Genomic DNA, 15125 nt, shown 5'->3' on the forward strand with positions numbered 1-15125 from the left:
AATTCATCAGAAATTAAAGCGAATTACCTGCAGGAAAGGAGGCAGGAAAGGAGGCAGGAAAGGAGACGTCATTTTATTCATTCTGACAGGCTACATCCATCTTTTGACTACAGTTTGTGATTATAAACACACCTGGTACCCAGGTAGCTGCGTCCTCACATCCCTTATAGGAGCTTTGTGTCTTAACAAAGGCACAATCATCTTTGAACATGTGAAGATGGCATCTATATGTTATCTGATGTGATTTTTCATGATTTCACTGAAAACAGCAGAGGAGGAATCAAACACTTCACTTTAATGCTGCTGGTCTACATCATTTATCTTTTTAGTCATTTCAAATCTGATTCTGTGATTTTGTTGGTAGTTTTTTGTGTAATTTTGCTCATTTTTGTTACTTTGTTGTTTATCTTTTACAGTTTTCATTATGAGCGTTTCTGTGTTTTTCTAAATGTGCGATCTTTGTGTTGTTTTTTTTGTTGTTTCATGAAAATTTGTGTCTGGAAGGTTGATGCTCTGCTTCTCTGTGATGTGATCTGCATCTCCTACTTTGTTGTTCTGAGACTCTTTGTTGTTGCTTTCCATCTCTGTATTGTTGCTTTGTGTCATTTAACAGAGTTTTGCATTATTTTTATACTTTCATTGAACATTCTGGAGTAAATTTGATCTCATTTTAATGACTCGTTTCATCATTTTATCCTTTGTTTTGAGGGTGCTCTAAAAATAAAAAAATACCTGTGTGAGGAAGGATTGAGAGACGTGACAGAGCAAACTGAAAGCTGACACAATAACTTTAGTTTCATTATAACTTTACGTATTTCCAGAGAAGTGAGCAGCAGTGTTTGCATACCGTGTTTCTCTTTAGAAAATTCATCAGGTATGTGATTTCTGAAACGAAGCGAGTTCCTGTCAGGACGTTGGAGCACAATGAGGGCTCACCTGTGACTCTGCTCCCCTGGGCAACGGGACATGAAATGATGAATGGATCAGGTTTAATAAAAGCGTATTTTTCTGCCATAATGGGGTCAAACAGTCGCTGTGCGCTCACGTTTCTTTATCACAGAGAAGAAAGAAAGCTTTTACAACCACCTGCACAAATGACTCAGTCTGTATCCGCGACTGGACGTAAACATCCGTGAGGAAGGCCCCCGTGACTTCATGTTTGCCCAACTAGGAGGTGAAGATACTCAAACCAAACATCAGCGTGAGGCCCGAGGTTCTGTTTGACATCATCTCTCTGCACCATTTGAATAAGTAAATACGCTGCTGCTTTGTACAGACTAACACTGGCTGATTTGCATGCAGTCTGTCCAGGTCATGAGACAGGTGGAGAAAAAAAGCCAAACTGGGCCGACAGGTTAGCCTGGAGAGAAAAGATGTATTAACCGCAGTGTGAGGCGGCTCAGTCATAAACCTGAAGCTGGCACTCTGCCTGCAGGCCGTGAAAGTAGGCCACAGCCCGGTTTCAGTGCAACAGAAGGAGCTCTGTTCAAACCTGAGTTCCAAACTTTATCTTCTCTTTGAGCTCATTCAGACGTTCAGTCAAATTATGTCAAGTTAAGACTGAGTTTTTGATGTTTTCTTGACCTCTTTATTATAAGCTCAAAGCTGACCTTTGGTCTGAGCTTCACATCAGACAAAGGTCAGTGCAAAGGTCAGACGAGCAGACGAACCCTCTGTGTGCTGGATGGGTTCATCGCGCGGATCAACACATCACCTTCCTGTCACTTATTTTTTAAAAAGTAAGAAATTATGAATTTTTGCCATCGGAAACAAAACTCTCGTTAGACGCACCTGTTTACACACAGTCACCTCATGACTCAGGTGAGTCAGCAGGGAAGTCGCTGTGCCTGAGTCACAGTAAAGTCCAGAAATCATAATGGAAACAAGTTGGAGGCTCACATGTTTTATGAACGTTAGGCTGAAACCACTGAGTCACAGGCGCTGAGAGGTCGGCACCGGCCTCGGCAGCTAAATAGGGAAAAAAAAAAAAGGAACGATGTGACAAACATTACCAGCCGAGCAGCAGAGGAAGTGGAAGGACTGGCTTCCAGTAACATAAAGCACACATCAACACATTTTCACGAGTACAGTATCTTTATTAGTGATACGTTCGTGAATCAGCAGTCAGGTTTTTCTTCTTTATTGTGCTGATTGAAGATACGAAAAGTTATCACATGAAAAAAGAAAACGAAAATCTAATTTCCAAAAACATTTTCTTTTATCCACACGCCAACTCAACGTTCAAGGTTATTTGTTTGTTTTGAAACACAAGTTCATAAAAAATTGGAAACACAACAATTAAAGCAACAGTTGCAAAAAAACAAAATGAATATAGAAACAATTATATCAGGTAAACAAAAAGTGACTGAAAATAAGAAAGAGCTGTCAGAAAAACAAAAAAATAAACGTATAAAATTGAGCAACTTTAATCAAACCTCCTTTAACGCGCATCAGGCCACGTGGCTGCTCGTTCATTTGAGTCAGTAGGATGATGACTTGGTGAAGTTCTTCCACAGAAATCAGTTTTAACAAAAAACTTCAAATTCTGAGAAAATCTGAATGTTGGAAAAAAAAGTAACAATTTGAATTTTGAAAGTACACAGGATTAAAGAGTCCATTAAAACAAACAGATGGAAACCAAGAGCGCGTCTCTGTGGACTGAACCTTACACGAGATGCTGGTAACTCTGGGATCGAGTTCCTTGTAACGAGGAATAAATGTGATTATTTCCTCAATAAATTCACTGAACTTTCAGTTTGCTTAGAAAAAGAACAAAAGAAAAAATAAGAAATGTTTTCAAAATGAAATCAAAGAGTGACGTGTGATTCACCGTCCTCACAAACCCAGGAGCAGCTGTGTGGTATGTAAAGCAGCCATAGATGAATCTTGTGTGACGCTGCTGAACGACTTCTGTGACCTTTAAACTTTTAGCTGGCAGTGACTCACAACCTCTCCAGACATTTACCTGTAAAGGAAGGTTTGCATGCCTATTTGCTGGCGTTACGCAGACGCGCATGTGTGGTGATAAGCTCGGTGAGCGACAAGAGCATTTTTACTCTGCCACACTTTGATGGCTCATCTTTATTGTTGTGCCAGCAGCTGTCGCTCGTCCTCTTAAACGGACACCAGGTGAACCTGTCCTACCAGCTCAATAAGAAAACACATTCCACAGAAGTCAGCTGGTTCCCGGACATCATATTGTTTTTATTAACTTCAGGAAACTATGAAATTACCTGTGAACGCTTACCTCATTTCCAGCTCCACAGTGTTCTTCCTGGACTCAGTTTAGCTCCTCCCCCTTACACCAACATTACATTGTTAAGAAGCTACGAACAATTACAACAATTAAACAAATAATGTCAATAATAATTAATTTGTAATCTACCGTTTACAATATGTTACGGCCAAACAGACCAATCACAGTTACTGAGGAGCAACAAAGAGTCAGATTTCTCAGTTTACGGCGTAGGGTCAAACTGTGAGGGTGATGCAGACCGTTTGCTTCCTTTTATGGCCACGCATGAACACTGACGTCTCATTTCTTCAGCCTTGTTCCATCTTTCAAATCACACTGCAGGTTCATTTATGTTTGTGGGTGAAATCTACACCGTGGGTACATCAAACACTTTGAAACTGTAGAAGTAACTTCAATCAACTCACAAATAGAACAGATGAGAAGAACAGAAGGAGAGTGTCACGATTAGCTTTGATAAGCAGGCAGGATGTAGGACGCAAACACGCGAGGTTAACTGAAAACAGAAGCTTTATTGCTGGACACAATACTAGATTTAAACAAAACCTAAAACAAGGAACTAGAAATAACTATGCGCATGGAGGAAACACACAGCAAAGAGGGAGTACGACGCGACAACGGACAGAGGAAAACACAGGGTTTAAATACACAAGGGAGTAATGAGGGACTAGGAAACACGAGGGAAACACAGCTGGGACTAATCTGACCAGACGAGAGCGGGAGCAAAACGAACACAGGACAAGGAACTATCAAAATAAAACAGGAAACAGAAGACAGGCACTTGACAAGAAGACGCAGGAGATGAACGAACACGGAGGCGAGGGTGACTCGACAAGAAACGAGGAACACAAGAACAGCCCACAGAGACTAAACACAGGCTGTGATAAACACTAAGGGAGCACTGTGACAGAGGAGCTACACAAGGCTGCAAGCTTAAAGTCAAGGAGGCAACAAACAGATGATCTGAAGTAGAGCAAAGACCACAGCTCCACACTCAGGAGGGACTGCAAAACGAGACGCAGGTGGAAACATTTGGAGCGGCACAGACACAAAGTAACCACAAATGAGATTAACAGGATGTAACTTTCATTAAACAGAAAACTTACCAGGTCTCTGGAGAACTTCAAGACATGTTGAAGAGGTCGTTGAGCCATTTAAATCAGCTGTGCTGGATCAAGGACACATCTAAAACCTGCCGGACCTCAAGGCCTGGAGTTGGACACTCCTGGAGGAATGTTTCTACCATCAAAGCGTCTAACGGAAAAAGGAGGCCTGACACAGAACCGTTTTATCAGTTTTAATAAAGCGCTTAATGTGAGCTTAAGGCATTTGAAGCCCAAAACAATAAGAACAGACTGAACTCCGCATATCAGGTTTTTAGAGCGTATTCTTGAATGTCTGAGGTGCAGCTCCTCTTTGTGCTCACGTCACTTCGAATGAAAGTTAAATTCTGGGAACTGCTGCGTCTGCACAATTTCTCTGGTTGTACAAAGAGCTGCAGGCAAAACAGACAGAAGCTGCAGCTAATGCTCAGCACAGGTGAGAGACGTTTGTGCTGGCTGAAAACACACATGTGCATTATAACAACACATTTGGAAAGCATGATGGAAGATGTTTCATCAAAGTACTCTGCAGAATGTCTAAATCTCATGATTTTTATATTTGAATAAAGTGCTGCTGCCTGTGGAGTCGTGAGCCCGACTATTTCCAGGAATCTTATCATCGCAGTTTCCAGTTTTTATGCAAACCTGAACCACACGGCGTTGTCACTGTCCTCGTCTTTCCCGTGTATTTCTAAAAATATGTTATTCTAAATAAATGTACACGGACACAAAGAGGCATCCACTAAAGTATTTCCAGTATGTTATGCTATTCATACTTTACAGATTTAGACCATTTTTCTTTCTTTAGATTAACTTTATAAATAGAAAATCTGTGATGGATCAATGCAGCTTAAAGGACCAGGTAGAGGAGACCTTTTCTTTTTTTCTTCCTGTTCTAGCTCCTGAGTTTTGATTCTCGGACTTTTACTCTGCCTTTAAACATATGATTTAAACCTTAGACTGTATATCAAAGATGGATATAGACAATATGACATCATCCATTTTTTTCAAATTTGACCCTCTTGGCTCCCCCAATGTTGGTTTTTCACAAGATGCTCAAGTTATTAGCTAGCTAGCTAACTTCCCAGAGTTTAAGTCACCAAAACTGGAGCTCAGGCTTGTTGTCTGTTGGCACGGTTACCTGCTCAGCAGCCATATTATTGGTCAGATATGTGCATTTAAATTAGACTATTGTTACTGAAGAGGGAAAAACTGTGTTTTTGTATCAGGCTGTAGACATGTAAACTGTAAAGCAGTAAATGTTCCTCCTCAGGTTTGCATCACCAGCATATCTATGAAACCCAGAATGAGACGTTCGCTAACATCCCTCCACATTGTTTTAATGTTCCTGTCTCTATATTATCACTATCACATTATCACCACACAACCTTTGACGTGTCTTCTTGAGAGCTGGAAGAGCTTCAGTGTCGTCTGTCTGAAAAGTACTTTATCTAAATCATTGAACTGGCTTCCTGAATCTGAAGAGCCTGACTTTTCATAACAAAGTTGAAGATGCTTCCTAAAAACGGATTCCTGGGAATTTTAAACTGGTCTTCTTCTTTAGTCAGTTTGAAATAGACACTTTGCAGGAGCGACACTAGAGCAGCGTCCTCGGCACAATTCAGTCCACAGGATGCAACGTTTAACGTTCCACTCTAAACAGACCTTTCACTGTGTAACTACTATGCTAACACGCTAACAGCTTCACATCCTCGCCACAATAATTGAAGTTATTACTTAAACACACACACACGGTGTGGTGTAACCCGACTCTGCTGTGAGAAGCAGGAATTCTTTTGGAAAACTGAGTGTTGATGTTGCAGTGCAGGTACGAGGGATCCTCACAAACCTTTGCACCAAAAGGAAAACTCCCAGACGTCACGCTGGAGTCAGAGTTACATAAAGAAAAGACCGAGGCAGCGACTCTGACACTGTGGCTGAGACAGCGTGAGCATGAGAGTGAAACACTGAGGCAGGAACAATATGGACGTGAAGGCGGCTCTTCCAAAGCTCTTTGTTAGAAACAGACTGGGCAACATTTCAGAGGGATTAGAGATTTATTAACAATCACGTCTCTTATCCTTTAAACACACACCTCCGGATGATGTAACGCCCATTAATTCATGCGTTTTGTCTAATTAATAGTTAATAGTTTTTCTATAATCAGTTTGTTTTTGACATTGTTTCAAAAAAACATAAAAACTTTGTTTTTTATGTTTTCATCTCAGCGTTCAGAGCATTAGCTAGCATACAACACCATGTAGTGTGTTCCACTTTGACCTGGTGGTGGCAGTGTTGTCTAAACAAGATGAAGCCCAAACCCAGGAGCCTGTTTATTCTAGATTATTGGAGTATTTGGTGGCGAGCGCAGCAGCATCTTCTGTGAAGATGAAGATGTAGCTGAGAATGTGTGAAGCCAGATAATCTCTCAAATTTTCTCGAGAAAGTTTTCAGGAGGCGGAGCCGTGACTTCCAGAGGCTGATGGGAGCTCTTGTTGTATACGCCCTGGGTCTCTCGGTTGCCTCTAACGACCTGCGGACAGATTTCTGTGGGTCAAAGTTTCTGAAAATCCAAAGGATGTGAGACTAAAGCTCACTCCAGTGTCTCAGAGCCTCACCTCTGCTCCAGAGTTTACATCCGCTGTCATTTCCGCGGTCTCGCGCCTCTCAATTTTTGTAACCTGAACATTGTGCTGCCGACACCACGGCGTGGTTGTGTGCGTGATTCTGTTGGTTTTACCGCCGTTTTAATGACATATCAGCACAGAAGCTCACAGAGTCGCAGATTTCACAGAGAGAGATGCTGCAGCATTTTGAAAAGACCAGACTTTGTGAAAAAAACATGAAAGAAATCTGCAAGTTTGACTTCTTCTTTTGTTTAACTGCTGATGTGTTGGCATTGTCTGAGTGGCGACACCTATGGTTCAGGAGAATGTTGCAGCGAGCATAAATGGATGTGGGTGTTGATAACGTAGCAATCAATCCAGTCCCACGGTGGGGCTTTAAGGCTGACATCCAAACACCTGACGGGGTTTAAACCTGTGTTCCTGTTCTTTTCATCATGACCACTGGTCAGGGTTGGAACATTAAACAGGTAAATGTTTAACGTTCAACTGTTAAAGAACTCTACCCAAACCAAGAGAGAGCAGTCCACAGTTTCCTCCCCTGGAAGCACAGCCTCAGACTTGGAGGTACTCAAATAAAAAGTCTCTTATATGTAATGAAGTCCTTACAGTCAGCATCAGCAGGGCACTCGATTCATGGAGAGATCCGACCCCGTGAACTCTTTACTGAGGCTAGAGTTAGCCAGCTGTCACACACAGCCATGTCGAGGGCTGGTCTGTTAACTTATCTGAACGTTTTTATATTTACTAACTTTATCAGCTAACGGTACAAACTAACCATCACCAGCTCAGAGTCTCAGACAAACATAAGAAATCTGAAATATCATCAATAACAGACGGATTTCCTGCTGCTGAGCTTTTCAGTGGGCAGTAATGAACGCCGCGTCTTCCTCTTTAGTTCAGAGAGGCTATATGAGGAAATATTCTTACAGTAATTTGCTGGCTGTCAGTGCTGAAGCAGAGGGAGGGGGGGTTCACACACTCCCTCATTCACACTCATTTGGGAACAGCCATTAACACCCACAGTGTGCGTTCGCAGCGACGTTCGTGTGCTGCTTCGTTCCACCACACAGGCAGAGTTCCTGCACTGTGCATAACACAGAATCACTGATGATCGTTGCATAATAACAGACAGTTTAAGTGTTTTAATCAGCTCAGGTTGTGACGTTCACAAACTGGACTTGTATCTAGTGGCAACGATACTATTTGCCAATAAAAGCAGTGCTTTGTGTGATAACTAACACCTCGATGTCTAAAGGAAATTCTGAGGTGTCAAGTTTAACCCTTCTGTTTTTCTGACAGAGGTTGGTCTCATGTCTGTGTAAACCTCCCACTCGCTCTTTTTTCAAACAGTCCAAAAAGTTTCTTTTTTATTTCACTTTAAACATAAAGCTTTAAGTAATCGAGAGAGCGAGTTACAAAATGACTGTCCTGAGCTTTTTTAAAGGCCGGAGACTTTCCCTTAAAGGCTATAACTATCTATTGTTCTTAGTTTCAGAATGATTTATTAACAGGTGAGTTTTCTGAGCATTTTCAAACAAGAGGCAGCGCCAAGTGGAAAAAAAAATGTTCCAAAACCTGCAGTTCCCCAAATATCCACCAGAGGCTGCAGGCTCCTGCAGTGAGTCAGTCCTCATAAGCTGTGTCCCAAAACCTAGGCCGCATCCCTCAGAGGACCCGGCCTTCGTGGTCTACATGGGTCAGGTCCTTCGAAGACTGGGAAGGCCGGAAGTGAGCGGCTGTGAAATGGGACGGTCTAGCCTTCAGATTCGCGTCACCGCTGTCTCTGTTGAGTTTAATAAACTCAGCCGTCTGCTCCTTGCTATCTAAAATATATCAGGACACTGGAGTAAATTCTAGACCATCTCACACTTCTGTTTAGTCAGTTTTCTTCAGCTGTGTGAAAACCCTGGAGGAACCCACCCGAGGGATTAATAAAGTTTTATTTTATCTAATCGAATCTAAACTATTAACTTTGATCTCAGCCAAACCGATTTGCTCCGGTTTTGTGAGTAAAGTTATCTAAGTGACTTGTATATCATGTTTAACCTGAGTATCGAAAGACCACAGGGGTCTGAAAGTGATGTGACGGGAGTTCCCTGTTCTCGGCGGCTCTAGTGACCCTCGAACCCCCGGCTAGCTATCGAGCTGGTGGGTAACAGGGATGATCTGATATCGTCGTGTTGGTGTTGTTCCCAGATCATCATGAAAATGTTGTTCCAGGTTCAACATTGCAAGTGACCAATTACACTGTTGTGACGTTATTCTTTTGCGCGCCAAGCCATTCGTGCATTTATGAAATTCCAGTGTTGCAAGGACAATATCAGTTCTGCTTACCGTTTATTAAAGGGTTAGGGTTAGGGTCAAGGTCAGGGTCCGTTGATCGGCGGACAGAGGCGGTTTCTCGCAGCTTAAGTACAGTTTTTTGTTTTACGCCGGTTTTTCACGAAGTCGCAAAAGTATGATGTCACAACATTTAGATGTGCAACGATACACAAAATTCATTGTTCGGTTCGGTTCTGGGGCAGCACGGTGGTTAGCACTGTTGCCGCACAGCAAGAAGGTCCTGAGTTCAATTCCACCATCAGGCCGGGGTCTTTCTGTGTGGAGTTTGCATGTTCTCCCCGTGTTTGCGTGGGTTCTCTCCGGGTACTCCGGCTTCCTCCCACCGTCCAAAGACATGCAGCTTGTGGGGATAGGTTAATTGGATAATCCAGATTGTCACTAGGTGTGAATGTGCGAGTGAGTGTGAATGGTTGTCTGTCCCTGTGTGTTGGCCCTGCGACAGACTGGCGACCTGTCCAGGGCGTACCCCGCCTTTCGCCCTATGACAGCTGGGATAGGCTCCCGCGACCCTGAAAAGGATAAGCGAATGGATGGATGGATGGTTCGGTTCAATACTTTGGTGTCACGGTTCGATATTTTTTCGATACAAAAAAATGTTCATGCTTTTTTAATTTGTCATTTATTAAAATTATAACTATATATTTTAACTATACTATACGCTTCTTCTGGGCTATATTCTCAGCAGCATATTAAACATATCAGGTCCCCATAAGGAGAATCCTGTGCTAACGGCTGTCTAAATGACTCGGGTAAAGTTTGTAGCATGCATGCTTGTTGTTTTTGTCTGCTTCCACTTGTCTTTGCACTAGGATGCTGTCGGAGTAAATGTGCAGTCATATTCGTTGTGTTCCCACTAGTGCTGTCAGCGTTAATCTGAAATGACGTTAACGCCACAACACGGCAAATCTTCGTTAACGAGCTACCGCCGATCGCTCCGTGCATGGGGCTGGACGGCGTCAACACGTTAACGAGCTAACTGCGCTAACACACTAGTTCCCACCCATGTAATTGAGCATTGCGTGGCACATCCAACATACTGTTTTACTTTAGTCCATGACGCGCTTACCTTCAGGGTCATACGTCACATGAACACCAAAATAGTTCCAAACGCCAGATCTGAATAAGGTGGGGGAGGTTCAATTTGCCATGTTGCAACGAGCTTAGCTTCTGTCTTGCTAGCTTGCGCTGTGCTCAGTGGATCTGCGCTCGACAGTGCAGCCTAGGCGGATAAGTCGAACGCAGATCCACTGAGCTCTCAACACAGACAGCATCGTCAGAAGAAAAGTTGATAAAATAAATTAAAAATTTTGTATTGTTCGATATATATGCGTACCGAACCGAAAGCACTGTATCGAACGGTTCAATATCGATACGAGTATCGTTGCACCCCTAACAACATTGTGATTGGTCACTTGCAATGTTGATCCTGGAACAACATTTAGTATGATGATCTGGGAACAACACCAACACGACGATATCAGATCGTGTTGGGTAGATAACAGACGTCTCCGAAAACATCAGAGCACTTTTGCAAATATGTGATGTCTTGATAAACCGAGCAGATATTTGAAGTTTACACAGCTACATTCTTGCCTGAAAATATCTTAAAAGTTTATTTTGTGACCCAGAAAGAGTAATAAGAGTAATATTCAAATTAAGTAGCTGCTTCCTAGGAATTCCACGCTATGAATTCTGGGATAGATTGGGCCACGAAGGACACACCCGACCCATCCTTCAAATTCGGGGAAATGAAGGACGCATTTGTCAGCTGCGTTTGGAGTAGCTTTTGAATTGGCTGTGACGTAATCGGTCTACAAATGCGGCCTTTGAAGGATGCAGCTGAGGTTTTAGGACACAGGTATAGACTCCCCTGTTAAAATGCATTAAAAGTTTAATGTAGGAGGATGAATTTTTTGATCCACATGGATACTGAAGTTAGGGGTGTGGCCACTTTCACCAACAGGTGTCTGTACACAGGAAGCAGGAAGTGATGTCAGCTGGGCTTCCCTCCAGGACTTCAGCTCATTAAACTCACCCTCTCTGCTGTGTTGGCACCGTTTGGAGCACGTTTAATGGAATCTTTACTAAAATGATGAGACTCTAGCATTTTATTTCATCAACAGGCTGTTAGCTGAAATGCTAATGTCGAGGCTTCAGTATGTCCCTCTTTATACCTGTGTATGTTTTAGTGGGACAAAGCTGCAAAAGTTTTTCAGGCTGCCTGCTGTATTTTCCATGTGAACCTGGGAAGACGAGGAACCCGAGAACACAGGAAGTACATCAGCACGTGAGCTCTTTCCCCAACATGTCAGCTCCGTCTATAATTACTAACTCTCGTTTCTGTGTGATCTTCGAGGGAATGTTCCCGGCAGAGCACCGTCAGTGTTTTACAGTGAGCGTCTCCTGCTCGAGCGCTGACAGACTTTCACAGTGTTCGTCCGCCCACAGCTCTGACACTCTGACAGAACAGCATTGATGAAAGCTCGCTGGCAGCGAAAGGTCCCAGCTCGTGCCGCAGAGTGTGAGACTCGAGCTTTGTCAAAAGACAATTTGTTCCTTGTAACAAAAGAAAAAGGCCAAAATTAAAGGTTGAAATTAAAATAAACTTCACAACAGATCCACTGTTGGGACTTCAAGTCTCAGAAGGATGGTGTGAGTAAAAGCCACAGTGACACAAGTGTCTGAAACCGAACTCATGAATAGTGCATGTTACAGTATTTCATGTAGTTATTATTCAGCTTCATAAACAAAGAAACCCAGAAACACACAATAAAAAGGAATGACAGCGACGCGACTGAAACAAAGCTGCTTTGTACACGACGCCACAAATCAAATCAAACATTTATTTTCCCAAACATTAACACCACTTTCTCTCTTACATATTATTTTACAGTTTACATTTCAAGAAAACGATATTCTTGAAATGTTTTTGTGTACTTTAGTCAGAGTCAGAGTAGTGGACAGCTCATCACCACAGTGTTGGAGACAAGTCACTGAAACCATCACCTGACTGTAAACAAGTGCTCGCTGACATGGCTGAAAAACACATCAAAATCTGCAGTTCCTCTAACGCCCAGCAGAGGCTTCAGCAGTGAGTCAGTCGCCATAGACTCCCGTTTTAAACTTGTGAAACTTTACAGCACAGAGAAACACGTTTACAGCCTGATACAAAGACTGTTTGTTTCCATACATGTGTGCATGTTAACCTCTTTATTGTAACATGTCTAGATTTTAATGTAAACAGTGTTAAAGGTGGACGTTGCAACTGTGACGTCACTCGCTGGTTGGGACGTTCTGAAACCTCGAGCTGAGCGTTCAGCGTCGATGTCTTGATGTTTTGAAACGAGCTGTTGAAGAGAAAGGAGTGGATTTAACTGTGAAAGTGGATTTTCATGAGCCAGCGAACAAACCGTGGATACAACGCCTTTCTGACCAGATGAGTCACTGAGCCTATAAACTCATCAGGAAGGTGGTCAGGGCAGACAGCTGCTTTTCCAGCTACAGATACCGCCCCCTGTGGCCATTTAAAAGATTGCAGGTACAAGGACATAGAGAGTTTTATTGTCAATGTGCAGTTTCTTGCACAGTGAAATTGGGTAGCTGGACCAGAAAGGTGGAAAAGTAAAGAGGGGAAAATATATATATGTATACATATATGTGTGAGTGAACTATATACATGTTGTATGCATAGGAAACATTGAAACAGAAACATTGTGGGGCTGTATACAAGTTATATAATAAAGAAAATAAGGGTGGAGGGGCTATGGTCATTTAGGGTGGGGATGGTGATTCCAATGAGACCAAAATATTGCACAATGTACTTGGTGCTACCTTTACTTTCAGAAGCTGTGTCTAATTTTTTTTTCATTTTATTTATTTGAATTATGGAATATTTTACCAACTTTTGGGATAAATATATTTTATATCTTGTTTTATTTGGACTTAATAAAGTTTAAACTTAGGGGTGTGGCCTCTTTGATTGATAGGTGTGTGGTGACACAGGTGGCTGTAGCTGCTAGCTGCCTTCTAGGCTTCAACTCAGCTAACTGTCCCTGAACTGTGTTTGTGCTGTTGGAGCATTTTTAATGACGTCATGTGACCAATAATATGGCTGCTGTGAGGTTACTGTACCAACAGACCGTCCAACAGACCCGAACTCCAGTTTGATGAACTGAAGGATTTTAATTGGGTGATACTGAGCACTGATCAGAAGGTATCTCTGTCTCTGTAAGGCTCCCATACAGTATCGCTAACCAAGCTAGCTAACATTATTTCGTGGCTCGAAGAAAGTTGCATGGTGAAACGAAAAAACCAACCAGACTTCAAAATGAGGACTCCAGAGCAGGAGCGTATATCCATCTTTCACATGGACAAAGCATCCTCTTTCAAAGCCACTGCCTTAGCTGGGAAATTTTAAAGAGCGCGCTCTGCAGTAAACCTGAATGAGTTCTTTCTTCTGCTTTGCTTCAGCTCTCTTTCACAAAAGTCAGCCTGCTTGTTCTGACAGACAGACGGACAGACACGTGATGAGGCTGATAATAAACCTCCAAAGAAGAGACAGAGCCGGAGAGGAAGAAGTGACCTTTACATCTCAGCAGAAAGAAGAAGAAAGAGCCAGCTGATGATCCTCGTATGAGTCAGCAAACGCACTTGTGAGGTATAATCTCCGTGAACGACGGCGGGACAGAAAAGAAAGGGAAGACAGAACCGGATAAACAAGCTGAGCTCTTCATGAATACCTGTGTGTTAAAAATGTCCAGGCAGTGTTAATGTGATCACAGTAATGAAGCACTTATTAAGCTGTAAGCAAACACCCCCGTCTGACAGCTGCCACGCCAAATAAAAGATGGCGCCACGAAAGACGTGATTATGTCACTTAGCAGACGGCTGGATGAGCGCAGCCTGCAGCCCTCACCTAAATATCCAGGTGCTGATCAGAGAGATTTAGAAATGCTTCATCCGTTTTCTGCAGCTGGTGTTTGATGAATAATTAATGTTTGTGTCCAAATGCTTGAAAATAACCCCCAAATGTTCCGAGCACTAGACGGAGAGACCTGAAAGCTTTGGTGCGTTATTGAAGACTGAATATTATATTTTAAATTAAATCAACATGAACTGATCTCCACTCAGATCGCCCAGAAGATCAGAACACAGACTTCATCTGTTCATCTGTTTGGCTGCAAAACTCCTGAGTTCTTCTTTCGGTTTGTACAAGGTCAGATGGCAGCTGCGTAAATATTTAACTAAAAGCTTCAAAAACCGGACTTCACTAAGCAGCGATGACATCACGTTAGCTACTTGTGTGAACAGATCCCAGTGAGACCTGAATCACCCAGAGAACCCAGGAAACCACTGAAGGACCACTAAAGACCACAGAACCAACCGCTTACCATCCACCATGTCGCCGGCAGCTCTCGCGCAGTTTAACTGTTGAGAGACTTTTATTGTTGATGTTCCAAATGACCAAAAATGTTATTTGAACAAAGCGGTGGACAATAACTGAACCCTCGGGCCTGGAGATCAGTTAGTGACCGATTAAATGTGAATTCCCGAACAGATTGGTTGCTGAAGGTTATTTGCTGTTTCCAGGTGAAACTGCTCGTGCTAAAAGCCCTCCTGCACTTTGGTTGGTAGCAGGTTGTCACAGTTGTCCGTAGCGTGTATGGAAGACGCCGACTTGTCTGCAAACACTCGCCAACTACTCGCTGAGCGGATGGGAAACGGTGCTATGCAAACACAGTGTTCACCTTCAAAGTAAAAGTTGTGTCTCTTGAAATGTGTTGGTTTCAGAATGAGGCC

This window comes from Rhamphochromis sp. 'chilingali' (assembly GCF_963969265.1).
Source record: "Rhamphochromis sp. 'chilingali' genome assembly, chromosome: 9".
In the NCBI taxonomy this organism is placed as follows: domain Eukaryota; kingdom Metazoa; phylum Chordata; class Actinopteri; order Cichliformes; family Cichlidae; genus Rhamphochromis; species Rhamphochromis sp. 'chilingali'.